At 33.8% G+C, this 11244-nt stretch overlaps 1 long non-coding RNA gene across 2 annotated transcripts; it reads left to right on the top strand.

Annotated features, from left to right (window-relative positions):
* Positions 1 to 2311: 2311 nt before the first annotated feature.
* LOC139872552 (uncharacterized) lies at positions 2312 to 5441 on the top strand. Of its 2 annotated transcripts, XR_011767086.1 has the most exons (3): positions 2312 to 2842; positions 2912 to 3004; positions 3134 to 5441. It is a non-coding gene; the product is annotated as an uncharacterized lncRNA (long non-coding RNA). The 2 variants fall into 2 exon arrangements; XR_011767085.1 differs by lacking the exon at positions 3134 to 5441 and having other exon boundaries at positions 2912 to 3074.
* Positions 5442 to 11244: the final 5803 nt, after the last annotated feature.

The following is an 11244-nucleotide window of genomic DNA, read 5'->3' as shown; positions in this document are numbered from 1 at the left end:
TGTTGGATCGATTTTAAGTCCACCATCATGCCCTGCATATAAGCTCAAGAGTTCCCTAGTACTCTAAAATCAATTGGTGATAGAGGGAGGTTCCCCTAAGCTTATATACAAGCATTCGTTTCTTTCCCATTCGTATGTGGGACACTCTAACCGATTAGCCCCAACAATCACCCCCAATCGGTTGTTCATGCACTTGTATCATATAACGTGGCTTTTTACCACGGACCCGTTCATTTACATCTCGACTTTTTCCCGAACACCCGACCTCTTCCCCTGGTCACGTCCAAAGTCAACCCGATTTGAGCCGCCGCTGCCAAAATGATTACACTTGTACCACCCGCTTTGATATCACTTGTAGGATCACATACGCTTAATACCTCGTTAAACAACTCATAAACATATACATGAGTTAAATAATAAAGGAATTAAAAGACACAATTGGGTGACACAAAGAAAAAACATAAAAAAACTCTCTGCCACACTTTATTCATAACAAATACACAAATATATATAGTCTAGTACTCCGTAATACACAAAGACTCCCTAGAAAATATAACTACCCACTGACCTATTTTCATCACCTTAGAATTCGTATATCACTCACCTTACAACTCGGTCAACTTAGTGACAAATACTTAATCATAATAACTAACATGTATGACAAATACTAACTCAAACTATACTAACGTGCATGATGCATCTAATCTATAGCTTGTAACATATACACGAGTTAAATAATAAAGGAATTAAAAGACACAATTGGGTGACACAAAGAAAAAACATAAAAAAACTCTCTGCCACACTTTATTCATAACAAATACACAAATATATATAGTCTAGTACTCCGTAATACACACAGACTCCCTAGAAAATATAACTACCCACTGACCTATTTTCATCACCTTAGAATTCGTATACTACTCACCTTACAACTCGGTCAACTTAGTGACAAATACTTAATCATAATAACTAACATGTATGACAAATACTAACTCAAACTATACTAACGTGCATGATGCATCTAAATACATAACATAAGTAGTCAAGCACTAACATTAAATAAATCGATTACTCCAACAATCACCCTCCTAATCGATTTTTCGATGCAAGTCGATCATTACACTTGTAACATATATTGAGGCTCTTCCGGACACGTTCCACACCATCTCGACTCTTCCCGGACCCCCGACCCCTTCCCTAGTCACGTCCATAGTCATCTCGGTTTGAACAGCCATAACCACCATGTACATTAACGCGTGTTTTCCATTAAACCACCTGAACACCCTCCATTTTCTCGGTTCCCTTTTTATACGCTCCTTTTGACAAACTTGTTCCAAGATCCTTTTACACCGCCCAAGAAAACAAGCTGAACACGCTATCAAGTTTTCTTGTACCTCCACCGGTTAGTCTCTTATCACGAACAAATTTTGACAACTCCAACTTTTCTGATCACTGCTCCAAGAAACTCTTCACACCACCCAAGAAAACAAACTCTGGCAACGAGCTATCACGATTTCCAATCCCCAGTCTAGCTTCTTCTTACGAGCAACATGATCCTAGTTGGAACTACTCCTTAGCTCTTAATACCACTTGTTGGATCGATTTTAGGTCTAAGCTCAAGAGTTCCCTAGTACTCTAAAATCAATTGGTTTTAGAATAATGTAGAACTCATGAGCTTATATGTTGTACATGTTGGTGGACCTATAACCGATTAGCTACAAATGTTGGTGTCCTGTAAAAGTCGAGATGTAAATGAACGGGTCCGCGGTAAAAAGCCACGTTATATGATACGAGTGCATGAACAACCGATTAAAGGGGTGATTGTTGGAGCTAATCGGTTAGAGGTCCCACATACGAATGGGGAAAAACAAATGCTTGTATATAAGCTTAGGGGAACCTCCCTCTATCAGCAATTGATTTTAGAGTACTAGGGAACTCTTGAGCTTATATGCAGGGCATGGTGATGGACCTAAAATCGATCCAACAGATAACGCGGAAGTGAGATCACGTTATTATAATAATCACAATAGTGTGCAAGAAGAACATGAACAAATATTTGGGTATACTGAAGATGATGATGATTATAATGTTGTTGAAGAAGACAAAGATTTGTTTGGGTTTTGTATTCATCATTCACCTTCTTTTTATAAGTCCTTGAAGGGTTTTGTATTTTATGTCTACAACTTGTTTAAATTCTTGGTTCTAAGGGAAAATAGGAACCCAATTGGCCATTTCTTCTGTTGTATCTTCTTCAAATGGTTCTTAAATGTTTTATTTTCTTTTGAACAATCCCCCTCTTCATAAAGTATTAATTACTGTATTATTTATTTTATTGCCTTTTTAAAAATAAAGTTATAACTTGAATCCCTTACCCCAAAGTTTCAATCTTTTTTCAATATTAATAAAGTTATAACTTGAATCCCATATCATTACAGGGAATGCGTAAAACAACCCCAAAGTTACAATCTTTTTTCAATACTTATTGACATGTTTCCTTCTTCTTTTTAGGTTTTGTTGAAGAATTTGAAATAGTTGAAGAATTTGAAAAAAAATATAGCAGCTTTCTAATGGTGGTTCTTGAATCTTGAACTTTTCTTTGATGTAATTTTGCAGGTAATAAAGTTAGTTTTGATCATTGTTTTGGCTTTCTTGAGTGCCAATGATGCTAATGGAAGAAAGACTCATATGCATCATCATGGTCATCATTAAAAGCATATAAAAGGCTGTTTTGGATACATGAACTGTAGAGCTCATACAGCTTCATTGACTGACTTTGGTGGTGTTGGTGATGGGTTTTGGTAATATGTTAAGAGCCAAATTTCTAGCCCCTTTTCTGTTCCTGGTAATATTTTCTACTTCTTAGTTTGTTTTATAATTGATAAATATAAATATATACTATTGTGATATGAAGATAATCGATGACGATGAACAAATGAAGATGTGGTTTTGAAGAAGGTGAATGATGATAAGATCCGTTGATATTTGGGGATGTGAAGATGATAAAGTAAGATGAAAATGACTTGTTTTTAATTTTGAATTCAGAATATATAAAAATTATTTTTAATTTTATTTTCTACTCGGTATTAATTTGTATTTTTAAAATATTTTTGCACCGGTGGTCCCTCGATTTTAGGTAAAAAGACAATTTTACCCTCACATGCAAGACACACAAGTCAAGGGTTAACGGATATTTTTAACGGAATTTAGACTGAGGGATGCTGATTACAAATTTTTTATAAACAAAGGATTCTAAAGGGAAAAAAAAAACTCAAGAGATGTTGTTAGCAATATGAAGTATAGTATAGGGACCAACGGAGAAAAAATCTATAAAATAAATGACAAAGTTTGTAAATTGTTTAATGGAGATAGGTTGATAGATGAATGTAGAGGGGTGGATTTACTCTAACGCGATCCCCTCCAAGGCCCTCTGGACCATAGCAGCCTTTGTTTGAATTTTTCTAAATCTTTAGGTGACTAAACTCTTCAAAGCAACAAAGCACGTTATGCACGTTTTGCAGTGTCAACTTGACATCAAGATAACCATAGGTCCATAGCAACGTTTGTTTGAATTTTCTAACGGAAAGTTCTAACGTGACCCCCTCCTAGGCCCACATTAATCTGGACCATCAATTCGATGTGAGCATTTGACATTTTAAAATCAAATAATATTTACTAATTAGTGTAGTGTTTGAATTTTTTTGTATTTTTACTATTTTTTTATCTATTTATTTCATGCTTATTCTACTTTTTTTTTTTTTCCTATTTTTTTGGCCGGAGGTCCCCTTGAAAGCAATCTCTCTACCCGTCGAATAGAGAGAGGGAGGACTTTCTTCGCTCTTGTGAGTGTTTAACTCGGGGTGGAGAAATGATTTCTCTTTATTCTAGGATAGAGGAAGGATTGTCTACATCCCACCTCCTCCATACCCCACTCATATGGGATTGGGTATTGTTGTTGTTGTTGTTGTAGTGTTTTCCTTCTTTTTTTCAAAAACAAAATTCTATTACTCGACTTGTCTTTTTTTCTTTCTTTGTTTTTTATTTATTAAAGTTAACATTACTTTTAATTTATTAATTTAATATTTATTTTTTTGAAATGTTAATAACTTTATCAAAACAATATGACTTTTTTGCTCCGTTGGTCCTTAAATTATATACGAAATTGCAATCCGAGTCCCTCAAGTTTTTAATTTGATTTTCGAGTCCTTTTAATTGCATAATTTGGCAATCCGCATCCCTCCGTCTACCTGCCGTCTACATTTTGGTCATTAATTGCCTTCACCAGATTAACACGTGATGGGCATTTTGGTTTTATTATTTCATTTCAGCCTTTTTTCTGTATTGGTCCCTCGTTTTTAAAATGTTTAGCTACGCTGATCCCTCAAGTCATTAAAAATGAGGGACTACTGGCGCAAAAAATCTTTTAATTTAATTATTTTTAATTTATAAATATATAATATAATTATAATTATATTTACTTTATATATACTTTTCTTAAATTTAATATACTCCGTATTTTTCAATTTTATTTATCTACTTTATAAATATATAAATATAAATTTAAAAACATGATGAAACCAAAATTGTAACGACACATTACTGGACCAAATTGGCGTTCGTAAAACTTGAAACTTGGTGCAAAAAGAGTGGTATTTTGCAAATCTGGTATTTTGGGTTGATCTCAAGCTTTCATGATTTTATTTATGATTTGATTACATCGTTCAAGGTTATGATTTATATTTTTCTGTTTCAACAAATGCGTTTTTGTTTTAGCACATATATAAAATTTAAATTCATGCAACTGCTTAGATTTGATTATCTGAAGTGAGAGATATTTGGATGTTAAATATAATTATGTGAATGATATATGGATTCTTGAACAATTAATTGTAAAAGAAGGAGATGAAGTGTATGAAAGAAGCAGATAAAAAGTCGAATTAAAAACTTAAGGGACTCGGATTGCAATTATGTGTATAAACGAAGGACCAACAGAGCAAAAAAGTCGAAGAAAAGAGTAAAATACGATTTTACCCTCACATGCATGGCACATGTCAAGGGTTAACGACAAATTTAGACGGCAGGTGGACTGAGGGATGCGGATTGCCAAATTATGCAATTAAAAGGACCTGAAAATCTAATTAAAAACTCGAGGGACTCGGATTGCAATTTCGTGTATAACTTAAGGACCAACGGAACAAAAAATTCGAACAATATAAAATAAAAAAACGAGTTTTCTGAAGACATTCGTTAAAGTTGGCATTAACACACAAAAAATGTTGTACATCTTAGTAACCACCAAACTAAAGTCAACGTGTAATGTGTTAGCCGATTGTTGTTTATCTTTATGGCCCATTTGTTTGTAAGGGCTAAGGCCCGATTCTAGAATAGTATATTATGCCTTATATATTGTACTTGTATATTCACGAAATTAAATCAATATACATATCAATCTTTAAACCGTAACATGGTATCGAGCCAGTGCAAATATTCCCCAACCCTAATCCCACGATAAAACTTCTGCCTCCTTTTTCTTTTTCGTTTTCTGCTAATCTTTTTCTACATCTTATACCCTAAAACCTAAACATGGATTCCAACAAGTATGATAAAATATATACCGTCACCTCCGTCCACCACTTGATTCCCATAAAACTCAATCTTACAAAATCAAATTACTCTAATTGGAAGAGACATTTCACAACCCATTGTGTCGGGTTCAATGTTTCTGATCTCATACTCCGTGCGCCCACCACTGAAGAACAGGCAAATGTTGATTGAATACAAGCGAATGCAGTCGTATCCACATGGATATACAACACTATATCACCTTCCTTGCTCGAACGCCTACTGAATTCTGGATCTGCAACCGCTTGCGATGCGTGGGTGTTCCTCGAAAAACTATTCCTTAACAACAAATATGCCAAAACCATGGAACTACAGGCCGAATTATGTGGGTTTTATATGGTCAATCTTTCGGTTGAGGAGTAATTCCGTAACATTGATAATATTGCTAATCAACTTCGAAACCTTGGCAACACCATTGAAAACAACGATCTAGTTATGTTAGCGATTAACGATTTGCCGGATAAATACTCCCATACCAAGCATATAATTATACATCGTGAGTCGTTCCCAACACTTGAAACGGTACGTTCCATGTTAGTCGTACAATGATTGAACCCCCTTTAAACTCGTCGAATTCGTCGGCTTTAGCGGCACAAGCTAACCCACCTGCACCACCGTCGAACCACCCATCGTCGGCCAAAGAGGTCTGCCGTAATTTTTCAAACCTCATTGCCACTTTGAAAATCGTTGTAGGTATCTTCACAGTGGAATAAATCGACATCCAACAACATCAAACTCCAACAAATCCAATGGACTCAACCAGGTCCAATTGTTACATTTACTTGCTGTAACACCCCGTCAGATGAAATGTCCCGTTCATATTGATTATAAACGTTCCATATTAATTGATTTCATCACGAGGTTTTGACCTCTATATGAGACGTTTTTCAAAGACTGCATTCATTTTTAAAACAACCATAACCTTTATTTTATCGATAAAGGTTTAAAAGGCATTACGTAGATTATCAAATAATGATAATCTAAAATATACCGTTTACACACGACCATTACATAATGGTTTACAATAAGAATATATTACATCAAAAATAAGTTTCTTTAATGCAATTTTTACATAATATCATACAAGCATGGACTCCAAATCTTGTCCTTATTTTAGTATGCAACAGCGGAAGCTCTTAATAATCACCTGAGAATAAACATGCTTAAAACGTCAACAAAAATATTGGTGAGTTATAGGTTTAACCTATATATTATCAAATCATAATAATAGACCACAAGATTTCATATTTCAATATACATCCCATACATAGAAATAAAATTCATTCATATGGTGAACACCTGGTAACCGACATTAATAAGATGCATATAAGAATATCCCCTATCATTCCGGAAAATCCTTCGGTCATGATAAAAACGAATTCGAAGTACTAAAGCATCCGGTACTTTGGATGGGGTTCGTTAGGCCCAATAGATCTATCTTTAGGATTCGCGTCAATTAGTAGATCAGTTTACTAATTCTTAGGTTACCAAGCAAAAGGGGCATATTCGGCTTCGATCATTCACCCATATAATGTAGTTTTAATTACTTGTGTCTATTTCGTAAAACATTTATAAAATTGCATGTATTCTCATCCCAAAATATTAGATTTTAAAAGTGTGACTATAATTCACTTTCACAGATTTTTACTTCGTCGGGAAGTAAAATTTGGCCACAGGTTGATTCACGAACCTAAAACAAATATGTACATATATATCAAAGTATGTTCAAAAAATATTTACAACATTTTAATACGTTTTTATGTTTTAAGTTTATTAAGTCAGCTGTCCTCGTTAGTAACCTACAACTAGTTGTCCATAGTTAGATGTACAGAAATAAATTGATATATATTATCTTGAATCAATCCACGACCCAGTGTATACACGTCTCAGGCTAGATCACAACTCAAAGTATATATATTTTTGGAATCAACCTCAATCCTGTATAGCTAACTCTAACATTACTACATATAGAGTGTCTATGGTTGTTCCAAATAATATATATACATGGGTCGATATGATATGTCAAAACATTTGCATACGTGTCTATGGTATCCCAAGATTACATAATATGTTAGAATACATGTATAATACAATATAAGTTACCTAAGATATGATTTTTATAGAATTGTTACAATATTTCCCGTAGCTACAACAATCAAAAAATATCCAATCTTGTTTTACCCATAACTTCTTCGTTTTAAATCCGTTTTGAGTTAATCAAATTGCTATGGTTTCATATTGAACTCTATTTTATGAATCTAAACAGAAAAAGTATAGGTTTATAGTCGGAAATATAAGTTACAAGTCGTTTTTGTAAGAGGTAGTCATTTCAGTCGAAAGAACGACGTCTTGATGACCATTTTGAAAAACATACTTTCACTTTGAGTTTAACCATGATTTTTGGATATAGTTTCATGTTCATAAGAAAAATCATTTTTCCAGAAGAAAAACTTTTAAATCAAAGTTTATCATAGTTTTTAATTATCAAACCCAAAACAGCCCGCGGTGTTACTACAACGGCGTATGTTCGGTTTTACGGTGTTTTTCGTGTTTCCAGGTTTTAAATCATTAAGTTAGCATATCATATAGATATATAACATGTGTTTAGTTGATTTTAAAAGTCAAGTTAGAAGGATTAACTTTTGTTTGCGAACAAGTTTAGAATTAACTAAACTATGTTCTAGTGATTTCAAGTTTAAACCTTCGAATAAGGTAGTTATATAAATATGAATCGAATGATGTTATGAACATCATTACTACATCAAGTTTTATGGATAAACCTACTGGAAATGAAAAAAATAGATCTAGCTTCAAAGGATCCTTGGATGGCTTGAAAGTTCTTGAAGCAGAATCATGACACGAAAACAAGTTCAAGTAAGATTTCCACTCGAAATAAGATTGTTATAGTTATAGAAATTGAATCAAAGTTTGAATATGAGTATTACCTTATATTAGAAAGATATCTTACTGTAAATAAGAAAGATTTCTTGAGGTTGGATGATCACTTTACAAGATTGGAAGTAAGCTAGCAAACTTGGAAGTATTCTTGATTTTATGAAACAAGAACTTATAATATTTATGAAGAACACTTAGAACTTGAAGATAGAACTTGAGAGAGATCAATTAGATGAAGAAAATTGAAGAATGAAAGTGTTTGTAGGTGTTTTTGGTCGTTGGTATATGGATTAGATATAAAGGATGTGTTATTTTGTTTACATGTAAATAAGTCATGAATGATTACTAATATTTTTGTAATTTTATGAGATATTTCATGCTAGTTGCCAAATGATGGTTCCCACATGTGTTAGGTGACTCACATGGGCTGCTACGAGCTAATCATTGGAGTGTATATACCAATAGTACATACATCTAAAAGCTGTGTATTGTACGAGTACGAATACGGGTGCATACGAGTAGAATTGTTGATGAAACTGAACGAGGATGTAATTGTAAGCATTTTTGTTAAGTAGAAGTATTTTGATAAGTGTCTTGAAGTCTTTCAAAAGTGTATGAATACATATTAAAACACTACATGTATATACATTTTAACTGAGTCGTTAAGTCATCGTTAGTCGTTACATGTAAATGTTGTTTTGAAACCTTTAGGTTAACGATCTTGTTAAATGTTTTTAACCCATTGTTTATTATATCTAAAGAGATGTTAAATTATTACATTATCATGATATTATGATATATTAATATATCTTAGTATGATATATATACAGTTAAATGTTGTTACAACGATATTCGTTACATATATGTCTCGTTTCGAAATCATTAAGTTAGTAGTCTTGTTTTTACATATGTAGTTCATTGTTAATACACTTAATGACATGTTTACTTATAATTTATCATGATTAAACATAGTGTATCAATATCTTAATATGATTCATATGTATTTAGTAAGACGTTGTTATAACGATAATCGTTATATATATCGTTTCGAGTTTCTTAATTCAATAAACTCAATTTTATGTATATAACTCATTGTTAAAATACCTAATGAGATACTTAATTATCATAATATCATGTTAACTATATATATAATCATATATATGTCATCATATAGTTTTTACAAGTTTTAACGTTCGTGAATCACCGGTCAACTTGGGTGGTCAATTGTCTATATGAAACCTATTTCAATTAATCAAGTCTTAACAAGTTTGATTGCTTAACATGTTGGAAACACTTAATCATGTAAATAACAATTTTATTTAATATATATAAACATGGAAAAGTTCGGGTCACTACAGTACCTACCCGTTCAATAAATTTCGTCCCGAAATTTTATGCAGTTGGAGGTGTTGACGTATCTTCTGGAAATAAGTGCGGGTATTTCTTCTTCATCTGATCTTCTCATTCCCAGGTGAACTTGGGTCCTCTACAAGCATTCCATCGAACTTTAACAATTGGTATCTTGTTTTGCTTAAGTCTTTTAACCTCACGATCCATTATTTCGACGGGTTCTTCGACGAATTGAAGTTTTTCGTTGATTTGGATTTTGTCTAACGGAATAGTGAGATCTTCTTTAGCAAAATATTTCTTCAAATTTGAGACGTGGAAAGTGTTATGTACAGCCGCGAGTTGTTGTGGTAATTCAAGTCGGTAAGCTACTGGTCCGACACGATCAATAATCTTGAATGGTCCTATATACCTTGGATTTAATTTCCCTCGTTTACCAAATCGAACAACGCCTTTCCAAGGTGCAACCTTAAGCATGACCATCTCTCCAATTTCAAATTCTATATCCTTTCTTTTAATGTCGGCGTAGCTCTTTTGTTGACTTTGGGTGGTTTTCAACCGTTGTTGAATTTGGATGATCTTCTCGGTAGTTTCTTGTATTATCTCCGGACCCGTAATCTGTCTATCCCCCACTTCACTTCAACAAATTGGAGACCTGCACTTTCTACCATAAAGTGCTTCAAACGGCGCCATCTTAATGCTTGAATGGTAGCTGTTGTTGTAGAAAAATTCTGCTAACGATAGATGTTGATCCCAACTGTTTCCGAAATCAATAACACATGCTCATAGCATGTCTTCAAGCATTTGTATCGTCCTTTCGCTCGGCCCATCAGTTTGTAGATGATAGGCAGTACTCATGTCTAGACGAGTTCCTAATGCTTGCTGTAATGTCTTCCAGAATCTTGAAATAAATCTGCCATCCCTATCAGAGATAATAGAGATTGGTATTCCATGTCTGGAGACGACTTCCTTCAAATACAGTCGTGCTAACTTCTCCATCTTGGCATCTTCTCTTATTGGCAGGAAGTGTGCTGATTTGGTGAGACGATCAACTATTACCCAAATAGTATCAAAACCACTTGCAGTCCTTGGCAATTTAGTGATGAAATCCATGGTAATGTTTTCCCATTTCCATTCCGAGATTTCGGGTTGTTGAAATAGACCTGATGGTTTCTGATGCTCAGCTTTGACCTTAGAACACGTCAAACATTCTCCTACGTATTTAGCAACATCGACTTTCATACCCGGCCACCAAAAATGTTTCTTGAGATCCTTGTACATCTTCCCCATTCCAGGATGTATTGAGTATCTGGTTTTATGAGCTTCTCTAAGTACCATTTCTCTCATATCTCCAAATTTTGGTACCCAAATCCTTTCAGCCCT

Source organism: Rutidosis leptorrhynchoides, chromosome 10, assembly GCF_046630445.1.
Source record: "Rutidosis leptorrhynchoides isolate AG116_Rl617_1_P2 chromosome 10, CSIRO_AGI_Rlap_v1, whole genome shotgun sequence".
In the NCBI taxonomy this organism is placed as follows: domain Eukaryota; kingdom Viridiplantae; phylum Streptophyta; class Magnoliopsida; order Asterales; family Asteraceae; genus Rutidosis; species Rutidosis leptorrhynchoides.
This window is presented reverse-complemented; position numbering and strand designations above follow the sequence as displayed.